Genomic DNA, 12,333 nt, shown 5'->3' with positions numbered 1-12,333 from the left:
AAATCTAGCATTCTTTCTACTGAGCCACACTGCCCAATCTAAGCTCCCACCCCATTTAGCAGATACTCAGTAAGTGCCTACTCTTTATAGCTTGGTCTCCTAGGACTCAAGCTGGCTGGTTCAGGGCTCTGGGGAGGGAATCCCTTCTAAATAGGGCTGAGGAAACCTGTGGCCCTCTAGATCCGCAGGGCCGCACTTGAGGACCTAGAGGGCCGCATGTGGCTGTGAGGCTGTTGGTTCCCCACCCCTGCACTAGACTTTGAACTTCCCTAGCCTCCAAACAGGGTCTAGCTGGCTCAGTGGTTAGAGCACTGGGCCTGGAGTCAGGAAGACCTGAGTTCAAATCTGGCCTCAGACTCTGGCAAGTCACTTTAACCTGTTTGCCTCAGTTTCCTCATCTGCAAAATGAGCTGGAGAAAGAAATGGAAAACTGCTCCAGCATCTCTGCCAAGAAAATGCCATGGACAGGATTGGTGTGCTCTGGTCCACAAAGAGTCAGACACAACTGAGTAATGATAACACAGACCCGATGGCCCTTTTGGTTCTGCTTTCTCTCTTCTCTATCTCACTTTCTCTCATAGGTCCTTCTTATCCTAGAGGAAGACGAATATCTGCTGGCCTGATTCCCACCAAGGTATCGGGGGCTGACTGAGTGAGTCCTACCAGGTAGGGGAGACATGGCATTTTAAAAAAGAAGCCAGGAGACAAGAGGGGTGCCCCAAGGATGTGGCGCTCTAATTCAGGCACCACAGTACAGGGTAAAGAACAAGGGCCCAGAAATTGGACAACCTGGGTTCCAATGCCACCTTTGACTTTTACTATCTGTGGAACCTCAGGAAAGTCACTGAGACCTCCCTAAACCTCAGTTTCATCATGTGTACAATTAAAAGTTGGAATAGATGGTCTCCAAGGGCCCTTTCACTTCTAGATCTATGATCTGAAATAATTTAATCTCTCTGAGTCCTGGTTTCCTCATCTGTAGAAGGAGACCGGATCATACATACATACATACATACATACATACATACATACTTACATACATACATACGTACACACATACATACATAGATTTTTCTGCTCAGCCAGGGAATGGAGAAGAGAAGGGAATAAGCATTAATTATCTACTACATTTCAGGCACTGCTAAGAGCTTTATAAATATTATCTCCTCTGATCCTCAGAACAAGCTTGGGAAGTATAGGTGCTATTATTATCCCCATTTTACAGCAATGAAGTGACTTGCCCAGGGTCACACAACTAGTAAGTATCTGAGGCTGGATTTCAACTCAGGTCTTCTGGACTCCAGGCCCAGCTCTCTATTCACTGCCTCTGAGGTTTTTTTCAGTTCTAAACCTATGATCCTGTAATCTTTAATTATTTAATCTCTCTGGGCCTCAGTTTCCTCATCTGCCCCATTAAATTTCCCCAGTTCCTTCAATTCACTATCATATGACATAGACTTGAGACCTTCTCTATCCCAGTCAGTCTCCTCGATCCATGTTCATCCCAAAAAGTGGCACCAGAGCACAAAAGTGCCCTCTCTACACCTTCACTGACAGCCATCGTCCACCTAGCCTTGGCTCAAACGCCACTGGAGACGTTCTTCTGAGACATTCCATTGTCAAACCTCTTGGAGGCAGGCGGGTGGTGAAGTCACAAGCTGCTGGACGTCCGGCTTCAGGCACCGACTGCTGTGTGACTCTGGGCAAGTCACCTCTGTCTGCCTCAATTTCCTCATCTGTAAAATGGGGATAATAACAGCACCTACCTCCCGGGGTTGTTGTGGGGATCAAATAAGATGACATTTGTTAAGTGTTTATAAATGCTAGCAGTTATCGTCATTATTATTGTCATTATGATTATTACAATGGATGGCTCTCTGGGAGGAGACAGAGGGAAGAGTATATCTAGGCAGTGTAACAATAAAAACTATCAATAAAAATATTTTTTTAAAAATAGAAACATGTTTCTTAAATAGAGCTGCAATCAGCCTTTCTCTAACTCCCTCCTATATCTGTCCTCTGGAGCCAGCCGAACATGTTCTCTATTCCCTCTTCCATATGGTTCCTCTTCAAACATTGGAAGCCAGCTGCCATGCCCTTCCCCAAGTCTTCTCTAGGCTAAACACCCCCCCAACCCCACCCCCAGTTTCTTCACTTGATGCTTTTTTTTTGGACAAGGTTTTTGTTAGCTGTCTCAGGCATCTTTCTGTGGACCTACTTCAGGATGTCCCTCTTAAGATACAATGCTCAGAACCAGACAGAATGTTCTCCATGTGAGGTGATCCAGGCAGTCCCTTGATCTATGCTTCTCTCATTGCAATCTTGGGATTGTTGTCTCATATTAAGAGCTTTCCCCTCCATGAGCCTCTATCGAGGCAGGTTTCTCCCATTCTTAATGATACATTCATTTTTTTTTTACAGAAGTCAGGACTTTCCATTTATTTTTATTAGATTTCATCTTATTGGTTTCAGCCTATTATTTGAGCCTAGCAGGATATTATTACAGAGGCAGCAAAATATGGCAAGAAAGGCTTTGGGCTGAGTGAGGAGTTTGCATCTCAGCTTTGGCTCCAAAACTTACTAGCTCTGTGATCTTGGATGAGACGCTTCCCCTCTCTCAGCCTCAGTTCCCTCATTCGTAAAAGAGGTATCGTAATACTCGACTTACCTATTGCACAGTTTTTGTAGACAAAGTGCATTGGAAAGAGCTGTGGACATGGAAGCTACTGAGATTTTTAAATCTTGTTTTTGTCATCTGATGTATAAGCCAGAGCCCCAATTTCCTATTTTTCATATTTCCTCAAATTAATGAGCATGCTATCATTCCCAAGGAAGCCCCTTCTAGGCTCCGCTCTAGGGAGACTGTTCCCCCAGTACTGCCCTCCCCAAGCTGCTGAACTCTCCTTACCAGGCCAGGCCACTTGCTTGGGCAGTGGCCAGGTGCTCTGTTTCCTAATTGCTCCCAGGGAAAGTATATGAAGATTTCCAGTATATGTTCTATTGTCCTGATAGCCTCTGGCTGGGGATTACTAAGTAAGGCAATGGAGATGACCCTAAAGGCTAGGAGACTGAGCCCCTAGAACAGATGGGAGTAAATGAAACAGAAGTAATACAGTACCCCAAGATAGAGAGCAGGGTGATAGGGAACTCAGAGGGAAAGGGGTGTGTGTGTGTGTGTGTGTGTGTGTGTGTGTGTGTATGGGTGAGGGGTGGGTGGAGGAGGGATGGTATTCTCTCAGTAAATATTTGCCAGAGGAGGAAGCATCTGGTTGTGTAGGTGGAGATAAGAAACTGGTTAATCATTTCTAGGAACTCCTACTAGAAGCTTTCTGTGGGGTCACTGGGAGCCAATGCTCAAAGAAGCGGTTCAGCCTAGGGTGGATTGGGCACAAACCCTCAGCAGCCTCTTTTCTTCATGCTAAGAGGCAATCTGGAAGGGTACCGTGCGCCCTTTGGGGAGAAATGGGGTCCTGGACTGGGACCTAGCCTTCTTAGAATAGCCCACAGGATTGAGGAGGGTGGGAGCTCCTGCCTCCAAGGTGTAATAAGTTAGAATTCCTAAATGAGGAAGGCAAACATGACTTTCAAGAGTTTGCTGCTTGTTCAGGTGAGATGAATTGAATTGAATGGACTTATCCACACTAGACAGGAAAAGAATCAGAATTGGAGTATGTAGATAAAAGGGTTAATCTGGCTTAAGAGGAACAGCTTAGAACTTCACACCTATAGAATTTATTAACCTGACCGGAAATCTAAAAATCTGAGCATGAAAGTATGGTAGAGAGTATTTGGATGAGGAACAAAAGAAATTGTGATGAGTGTATACACAGATCACCAAGACAGCTGGAGGAAATGGATAGTGAGTTTGTAATACACCACAGAGCTGGTGCAGAAGTGGGGTAGAGTTGTGATAGGGGACTTCATGCATCTGAAATATAGAGGGGTATTTCTCTGCTAAAAGATGAGCAGCTGATCAATTCTTGACTTTCCATGGAGATAATTTCATCTTTCAGAAGATGAAATAAGTAAAGTGCAACATGGCTATTCTGGACCTGATTCTGACCAATAAAAAGGAACTGTTTGGGGAAGCAGACATGACTGGAACCTTGAAAAACTGATTATGCCATCTTTATGTACATTTAAATTAGGGTGAGGCACGTTGGTCATAACCTGATGAATGCCCTAACTTTACAGAAAACCAGTTACAAAGAGTTCAAAGGTAAGACAGGTAGGATTCCATGGCTTAAAACTTCAAAAGGGAACTGCCCCCAAAAGGATCATAAATTTAAAGTTGGACTGGACCTTAGAGGCTATGTAGTCTGCTCTCTCATGTGACAGATAAGAAAACTGAGGCTCAGAGACATAAGGTCATACACGTAATGAAGAGCAAAGCTGGTTTTCAAGTCCCAGCTCTCTGATTCCAGATCCGGCACACCTTCCACCATCCTGAGGAGGCACTCAGGGGTGACCTTCTGATGAAGGAGCTGAGTTGATTATGAAAAGAAAGACAGAGAGGTGTCAGAAAGAGACTGTTACAGTTAGGTAGAACCAATGAACTTGGGTGTTTCCAAAAATTCGTGTGTGATGAGAAAAACTATTCACATGTACACATTAGCAGGGGAGAAGAAAAATGAATAAGTGAAATTGAACAAAAAGATATTCTCAGTGTTTATGTGTGTCCATAAACTGGCATGTTTGTATGTTTAGCTGTTACAAAGGAAGATTGACTTTAAAATGTATAATCAAAATATGCAAATTTACTCCCCCACAAGCAGGAGGCATAATCTTCCTCCTTCTTTATACCACCTAATTTTTTACCTCAAACAACAGCATATTTTGACATTTTAAAAATGTCTATTCTGTGTATTGTACAGTAATTTGTAGTTGTTATTGTTGTCTCTGTCACGCCTGCCCTTACCTCCCCCCCACCCCAGTTTGCACAGTGGGTCTTCTTCATTTTCAAGGCGCTCTGTAGGTCACCTGTGAGAGCCTTCCACAAATCTATCGATTTTTTTTTAGTGAAAGAACACAATTTCTTCAGTCATAGCATTGAATAAAATAGCTCAGCAAGAAAAGTAGCACAAAGCATTTCCCCCATTAACCCAGAGCACCCTTACCCACAAATACAGGCACTTGCTCAGTGAGAAGAGTTGACACTTCTAGGTATATGCATGGAACAGTACACAAGGGGCCCAAATATAGCCATTGCACATGCAGTGGAGGAACATACACACAAGGAACACGTGGAAGGAAGGAAGGAAGGAAGGAAGGAAGGAAGGAAGGAAGGAAGGAAGGAAGGAAGGAGGGAGGAAGGAAGGAAGGAAGGAAGGAAGGAAGGAAGGAAGGAAGGAAGGAAGGAAGGAAGGGAGGAGGGAAGGGAGGAAGGAAGGAAGGGAGGAGGGAAGGGAGGAGGGAAGAAAAAAGGGAGGGAAGGAAGGAAGGTGGGAGGGAGGGAGGAAGAAAGGAGGGAAAGAAGGAAAGAAAAAAGGAAGGAGAGAAGGATGGAAGGAAGAAGGAAGAAAGCTTATAAAATAATCCTTTGGTATTTTGGTTGGTATAGCACAGAATAAGCAAATAATTTAGGTAATATTATCATTTTTATTATATAGGCTCAGCCTACTCAGGAACAATTAATATTTGTCCTATTATTTAGATTTGTCTTTATTTGTATAAAGAATGTTTTGTGGGGCAGCTAGGTGGTGCAGTAGATAGAACTCGGGCCTTGGAGTCAGGAGGACCTGAGTTCAAATGTGGCCTCAGACACTTGACACTTACTAGCTGTGTGACCCTGGGCAAGTCACTTAACCCCACTTGCCTTTAAAAAAAAAAAAGAATGTCTTGCAATTGTGCTCATGTAGTTCTTGTGTCTTGGCTAGAAGATGGTCTTTTAAAAACCTTCCAGGATCTCTGGCTGTGACCCTGCCTCTCTCCTCTCCCTCCCCCATTCCGAGCTTTTCAGCGATAGGGTGGCAGACAGAGCAATGACCTTGGAGCCAGGAAGACCTGGGTTCAAGTGCCACCTCTGACCCTGACACCGGCAGTGTGACCCTGAACAATTCATTTAAGTTCTCAGGGCTCAAGGTAACTCTCTAGGACTAGAAGTGGCCTTACAGCCTCAGGTCAGAGGGAGTTTCTCTAAACCAAGGAAGTCACAGTTCTGGTCCCTCTTCTTTTAGCTCCTTTGCAAATGAGGGGAGAGGCTCTAGGAAAATGCAGAACCAGGGAATGAGGTCATTCCCCCCCCCCAACCTTCGTCCTTCGTTATGTGTATGTGGTCAGGGACAAGCCCTCCCACACTTTCTACTAACCATGAACCAGATCTTGAAAGGGTATTAGAATAAACAGAAAAGAGGGAAGGTATAAAGAATGTGGACCAGTTGTGAATTTGGGTCAGGGAGAAGGGAGCCGCTTCTGGTAAATTATTTTGACTTGGAAATGAGAAATAAGATTATCTGGTAAAGCAAGGGATAAGGGCTGCATTGAAGCACTGTGAGAAGCATCTGGAAGCCTCATGCCATCGAGAGGCTTTCTAACTGGCTGATGGTGAAGTCTGAGACTGGGAGAATGGATCAATAAGCTTGGACCGAAAAGAGCCCCTCCTCCTAGTTTAACTTGGGTTATTCTGAAGGGAAGAAACCCTTCAAGTCCCACAGAAGAGTGCCTCTGACGGGGAGCCAGGAGGACTAAGCCCTTAGCTTTGGGGGAACCATGGGACGTTTCTGCTTTAGGTACTTACCCAGTTCTCTGTAGACTTTCTCCGCATCCTTGCATCTAGCATTACACCACAAGCTGCTGTTATTTTCATGATGGTCTTTTTGCAAATACAGACTGCTTTTATTATATTTTATTAGTATATCGTGTTTTTTATATTATTTGTTGTTGCTCAATCATTTCAGTTGTGTCCAACTCTTTGTGACCCCATTTAGGGTTTTATTGGCAGAGATGCTGGAGTCATTTGCCATTTCTTTCCCTAGCTCATTTAAAGATGAAGAAACTGAGGCAAACAGGGTTAAGTGACTTGCCCAGGGTCACACAGCTAGGAAGTGTCTGCGGTCACATTTGAATTCAGATTTTCCAGACTCTAGGCCCGATATTCCATCCATTGTGCCACCTAGCTGCTCCATAATATATTATATTATTTATTGTATTTTTTATTATTATGCTGAGCACTAGAATGTAAGCTGACCAAATATCCTATGAAATGATATTTCTTATTGCCTTTAGATGCATGATAAAGCTAGGCCCAGCATCTCCTTTCTTTGCCTTCACAAGGAGAACAAGTGAGTCCTACCTCAGCTGAGCTGCAACTTCCCTGTCTTCTGATTTCATTTAGAGTCAGAGTATCAAGACTTATGTGAAGGGCAGCTAGGTGGCACAGTGGCCCTGGAGTCAGGAGGACCTGAGTTCAAATCGGACCTCAGACACTTGTAACCCTGGGCAAGTCACTTAACCCCAATTTCCAAAAAATTAAAAAAAAAAACTGACGTAACTTGGTTTCCTTTGATTTTATGTCCAATTGCTGGTCAGCGGACAAAGATCCCACATTTAGTGTACCAATGGCCATTAATGTTCACAGATGGCTCTCACTTTGTATAATTCTTCCAACCCTCTCCCCCTTTTTCCATTACTCTGCCCCCATTACTGAATAAGAAGAAAGGGACCATACAGAAGGGAAGGCCTTTTGGTATTTTTATTTGTCTTGGGGGTCTCTGTGGCTAAAGGATTCATCCCCAAGTGGCCCATCTACAGGTGGTGACTGAGGCAGACTGGTCCTCTGGAAAAAGACACAACTTGCTTAATAAATGGAATCTGGATGATCTGATGGAGACACATCTTTAGCTTCCTGAGTTCTTCTACCAATGTAAGTCGGCACTTTCACTACAACTTATACCCTCGGAGAGCAGAAGGGACAAACACACAGATACCATAACACTTCCCAGTGTGGTCCCAACCAGATTAAAATGTGACTGGGAAATAGGTAACAAAAATACAATAGAACTCAGCTCATGTTAACATGTGGCTTTCTAAGTGGAAATTCGGGAACAGGGATCCTTATGTGTGTTTTGTGGCCCTTTTTCTAGTTGAATTCCACACCATTTAGAGCATTGAGAAGTGACCTGTCCAGGGTCACACAACCATTGTGTTTATCTAGAGGCAGATTTCCAAGATGATGAGCCATTGGAAAGCATGTCATGGCCCTGGAGAACCTCAGGCACCTGAACACTGTCTTGAGGCACCAGAGAAGGAAATACTTCATATCACTTCTGAATTCGTGTATTCTCTTTTTTCGTTGTCAATAAACCCTGCCTGTGGAGGCAGGGTTCTGCCACTGTGGCGCACAGTGGAATTTTTAAATGGCTTTGAAGTCAAAGGACCTGAGTTCAAATCCTACCTCTGATTTGGGCAAGTCATTTCACCTCTGTTGTTCAGATTCTTCATCTCTTAAATGAGAAGGGGGGGCAAGATGACCTTGAACGTCCCTTCCATTACACAATCCTATAATTAGTCCTGAGGGAAAGAGGGGAATGGGTGCTAGACCAGAGAACATGGAGGACGAGGAGAGAAGGATCAGAAGAGGAGGGACAGCTGGTTAAGGCTCAGGTGGGATACCTACCCAAGGAACCAAGTGGGCTCAGGGGCCAGAGTGCTCCAAAAGGCTTAAGTTGAGATTCAAAGATCAGAAAAATCTAGGAACAGGTGAAAACTAAGGGGGCAGGGCACTGAAGGAAGAGCCTCAGGATTAACTCCCAGAGGATCGAGTATTTCAGAAATTGAAAGAGAGGGAATGAAGCCTCAGACCCAGGGCTGGGTTCCATTAGCCTTTGCGTGACAAGATGGTCCCTTCGGCCATTATCCAACAAACATCTATTTGTTACAAACAACATAATCCCTGCCCTCAGGGAGTTTACGGCTGGAAAGGTCAGTGAGAGACCTGGCTGGCATGTGCTCCTAAAAGGACTAAGGTTATTGGGTCTCTCAGAATTCTCTCAGAAAACAGCAGAAGCTGTTTTGCATAAAACAGAGAATGAGGTTAAAATTGTCTCTTTACCAGCATCTTTCAAATCCCTTTTCTGTTTGAGGAAGTAAATCCCCGGGTAGATTTACACCAGCCCCAAGAACCAAAATGGGTTTCTGGCCATAAGTTAGGTGACAGTTACACTGAGAGCCCCAAGGGAGACAGGACTTTCTCACATTCTGCCATGCATATAGTAGCAGGCAAAGCAATGAAAAGAAATTCACTTCATAGAAAAGTTCAAAAAGAAGAGATGAGTACAGAAACATTCTAAGAAGGGTTCAAAGGGCAGAACTGACAGCTTCTCCTTTGGGATCTTTAGTGCAGCCTGGCTGAGGAGAAGAGAGCCTCCTAGTCACCAGGCAAGAAGATTAGACAAGGGGAAGCTAGGTGGTGCACTGGCTAGAGCACAGGACCTGAGTTCAAATCTGGTCTCAGACCAAACACTTGACCCCAATTGCCAAAAAAAAAAAAATTAGTCAAGAGGTTCATCTGAGAGGACTGTCTGGGGAGAGCTTCACACCTATTATTAGCTGAGAATCCTGACTGAGAGAGTTGAATGAATGGAAACAATTTATTAAGTACTTTGAATGAATGAAAATTATTTATTAAGTACTCTGAAAGAATGAATGAAAAAGCGTTTGTTCCAAGCTGTACTAAGAGCTGTGAATACAATCACAAATGTAAAATAGGTCCTTTCCTCAAGTATGTTGTATTTTAATGGGAAATGCAACATGCAATGGGGGGTGGAGGTGGGGAAGAGATGGCCAGGGAAGGAAATTTATGGATTGGTAAGTCATAAAGATGCTGAGTGGAAAAAGAGAGCAGTCCATTAATACCCTCTTTATATATATATATATATATATATATATATATATATATATATATATATATATATATATATGTATATGTTAATAATAGTAGTGATTTGATTATGGGTACAGAAACAGGTGAAAAGAAAAGAGGGAGGGGTACAGCAAGGAAGAAAATGGCCTGAATGAAGAACATCTGATAAGCCCGCAGCTGAGCAGAGCTATGGTATTTTCCAGTGGGAGGAAATTACTAATCACAGAAACACCAGTTAATGGAGGACTGAACTCTAGCTTGTTGTGAAGAAAGCACCTTATCTGAAGACTATATAGCTGAGACACAGAAGGAGGCTGCGAGAATAGGTTGAAGGAAAGGACTGAAAGAATGTAACCTCTCCTCTGCAAGAGAGAGGCTTATTAACCACAGCACCTTCAGTGAATGATGGAGGTAGCTAAAAGAGCTATAACCATAGCATCTCTGTGGATATTGTACAGGGCATTAGGTGACCTTGGAAATAGAATTGAGAGAGCAATGTCCATCACAGAGCAGTTCCAGAAGAGATGAGCAGAAGACTTACCAGTTTTGTGGTAGCAGAGATATAAGTTGTCTCTCTTTGTGGGAGACCAGCTCATACATTTTCCAAATGCATATACCCAGTCACATGTGGATGCCTACAAGTTCTCCACGAAGGAATGTTCTATATATAATTCAACCATAGAGGTCTGCTTTTCCTATGAGTGTGTACACATTTGTGGGAGAATACGATTTAGATTTATTTGTGTGAATGCTCTGTGGTTACTTTTTTGGGTGCTATTTAATTAAGTAACCCTAGTTATGACCACATGTCATCATCGTCATCTGCTTGCTGGAAAAAGTAAGATACATTAGTGAATGGCTCATGAACCGTAGTTTGGAGAGGATTCTGACTCACGAAATACTCAGGACTTGGGATAGCTAACTAGGGACCCAGGGTGAGGAAGGTCCTGAAATCTAACTACACAAATAACTATAATGCAATTTGGAATATGACAGATGAGGAAGAGAGGTCAGAAAGGGACAAATGGCTGTGTAATAGAGTGGAAAGAGAATCTAACATGGAGTCACAAGACCCAGGTTCTGACATTTACTATGTGATCTTGGGCATATCATTTTCACCATTCTATGATTCAGTTTCTTCATCTGTAACATACAGTAATGCTTGTATGGTAGTAATATAGTAATAGTTGTATAGTGGTAAAGTAACACCAACATACAAAGCTATTAAGACAGAAGGGTTTTGTAAATCTTAAAGTTATATATATATATATATATATATATACACACACACACACACATATAAATATATAATATATATCTATAAACATAAACATATATACACACATATATTACACATATAGATTATATGTAGATTACATATAGATTGTATTTAATTTATCATATACAATTTGCTATATTATATATATATAACGTGTGAATTGCTGTTATTATGAGGTTGGGGAATGAGGGGATAATTTCTAGGTTAGGAGAAGGCAAGGCTTTGTAGAGAAGTGGTGTCTTAAATTGGGTCTTGAGGGAGAAAGATTTCAGCAGGAAGGAGGGATATGAAAGGAGTCTGTTTCAGGCTTGATGACATGCTGATACTAGTGCCCACAAGTAAGAAAAGGAAACACAAGGTCAGGGAATGGTTGGTAGTGAATGTGGGAAGGAGAACTATGTGAAATAAGGATGGAAAGGTAAGCTGGAACTAGATGGTAAAGAACTTTGAATGCCAGGATAAAGAGAAGTATTTTATCTAAGAGAAAGTGAATTAATGTAGACTTTTGAGCAAGAGAGGGATGTAAACAGATATATCAACTAGGAAGAGTACTTTGGTTGGAGTAGGAGGGAAGGAAGAGAGAGAGATGGAGAAGACAGAGAATCAGAAAAGCATAGAGTTAGAAGGAACCTCAGAGGCGATCTAGCCTGATGGACCCCTAAAGAAGAACCCCTTCCACAACATAACCAAGAACTGGTGATCCAGCTTTTGCTGGAAGACCTCCCTGCGGAGAGGGGCAGCCTTCCACAGCCAGCTCCACTTTGGTCGCTGTAGTTGTCAGGAAGCTTTTCCTTACATTAAATCCCAATTGGTGTCTTTGCAGTTTATATCCATGTTCCTCCATTCTCTCCTCTGGGGCTGAGCAGACCAAATCCAAGGACTCCCCTGGCAGACAGCCCTGGAGCCCCTGGAAGAGCAGAGAGCTCTCCCATCCCCAGGTGGTTCCTAGGACCACTATGGTCTCTCCATCAAGTGAATGTCTTTAGTTCCTTCAACAGCTCTGTATATGGCAGGTTCTGTGGGCCTCTCACCAATGGCCCTCCTCTAGATAAGGATCTGAGGATGCTGAGTAATGTCCCCCTCACAGCCTTCAAGGGTAAATGCTTGGGAGGAAGCAGAAAGTATGAGGAATGGCCCTGCCCATTGTTGGGGAGATTCATTCAGGTGTTTGGAAGCCCTGGCCCCAGCCTGTGTT

This window comes from Phascolarctos cinereus, unplaced genomic scaffold, assembly GCF_003287225.1.
Source record: "Phascolarctos cinereus isolate Bilbo 61053 unplaced genomic scaffold, phaCin_HiC Scaffold_5;HRSCAF=322, whole genome shotgun sequence".
Lineage (NCBI taxonomy): Eukaryota > Metazoa > Chordata > Mammalia > Diprotodontia > Phascolarctidae > Phascolarctos > Phascolarctos cinereus.
The sequence above is the reverse complement of the archived record's forward strand: the minus strand, read 5'-3'. Positions refer to the sequence as shown.